The 1,729-nt window shown below is 32.3% G+C and overlaps 1 non-coding gene across 1 annotated transcript; it reads right to left on the minus strand.

Moving 5' to 3' along the window:
* Positions 1 to 660: 660 nt before the first annotated feature.
* Positions 661 to 734, minus strand: Trnat-agu (transfer RNA threonine (anticodon AGU)). The gene has a single exon. It is a non-coding gene; the product is annotated as a tRNA-Thr (tRNA).
* Positions 735 to 1,729: the final 995 nt, after the last annotated feature.

Genomic DNA, 1,729 nt, shown 5'->3' on the forward strand with positions numbered 1-1,729 from the left:
CCAAATAACATCTGTCACGGTTCAAGGTAAATTGGGAATGTAAAGCGAAACTTCCAATTTAGCAAGACCTATGACAATACAGCTTTTAATACTCTACCGTAGCTTTAGTGTTAACGTTAGGTATCTTTGTAAAATAGTCATTTTGTATGTCTTCTGTTAGTAGACGCGACACGGTGTAAAATTTAGATATTCGCGTGTGTAGAGACTTTATAACATCATTTAAGTTCACGATTTAAAATTGTTATTGGTTTATATCGAGACTAAATATTATTAATAAATAAAATATTATTAATAAAAAATTATAAATAAGAATATTTAGATTTTTATAGTTTTAAAAAACTAGAAGAATATAGAAGAAAAAACTAAAGTACAAATTACCTAATAGATAAACGCAAATCAATTTTTGAAACTTGTTAAAAGGGAAATAATGCATTTCTGATTAATTAATAATAGTTCTAATTTAGGAGAAGTTATTTTATCTAACCATAGAGAAGCCAAATCTCCTACTTACGTAAAAATAAACAAAATATAATAATAAATATAAAATTTTACTCTATCATTCAGTCATATTATGTGACCAAATAGAGTTTATCATTTAACTTACTGAAGCCCAAAAAAACTATTTTCATAAAAAGAAAAATGAAATAGAATCCACACATCAGGCCCCGGCGAGATTCGAACTCACGATCTCCTGTTTACTAGACAGGCGCTTTAACCAACTAAGCCACGGCGCCGATGATCGGCCCGTCGAAATATCTGTACATTTACTTTGAGAAGAAGAGCGCGGATAAAAATAAATGAAATACAGATTTATGGCTTAGCGGAGCGTTATTTTTATAACTAGTTTTTGTTTTTAGTGCATATTGATATCAATTAGTTACGTGAACGTTAAAATGACAAAAAGTAGAAAAATAATTATACCTACGTAATACTTATCTAATCTTACTGAAGTAGGTATATATCTAACTTATCCTTCTCTGCTTTATAATGTAGGTAAAAATTAAAAAAATATATATATTTTCTTATCTTAAGGTCATAATACTCACAATAATTAGGTTAACATGACACACACAGAGCACCTTTATGAACTGATTATCACAATGCACAGTATTGATCGTAGGCTATCACGTTATTTTCCTGATATACATTTTTATCGTTTGCTTACCTCGGTAAGATCTACAGGCGTGAATAAGTGAATAAATAATTATAATTAATTATCATCTTAAGACTACAATGTGAAGCCATTGCTATTTCGAACACCGCGTCAATTATAAATTTAATAGAATCACGAAGACATTGTTGCGTCGCCGTATTACAGGCGGTAATAATCAATATTACAGCTGTAATCATCAATATTACAACTGTAATCATCAATATTACCCCTGTAATTACCGAGCGCCGATTACGGCTTTATTAAGCGGTGCGTGCTTAGATGTTTATTGTTATAATCTCGTAATATACTGTATCTTTAGTATGCGGCAGAGGAAAACTATCTAACAACGTACGTAGAGTCACGCCCACGGTCCGTAGTAGGGTGGGCAGAGCCATGAGTAACAATAAGACAATCCGCGGCCACTGTTAATATCCAATATTAATATTATGAATCGAATGGAGACATGTTATCAGCTTATTTCCCATAAGGTCACGCCTATTTCCCATTGGGGTTGGCAAAGAAACCCCAAAAGGTGAGAGCCTTGCGCGCTCCCCATTTGTCTGGCCAAGTAATAAT

The sequence above is a fragment of the Pectinophora gossypiella genome, chromosome 1, assembly GCF_024362695.1.
Source record: "Pectinophora gossypiella chromosome 1, ilPecGoss1.1, whole genome shotgun sequence".
Taxonomy (NCBI): Eukaryota; Metazoa; Arthropoda; class Insecta; order Lepidoptera; family Gelechiidae; genus Pectinophora; species Pectinophora gossypiella.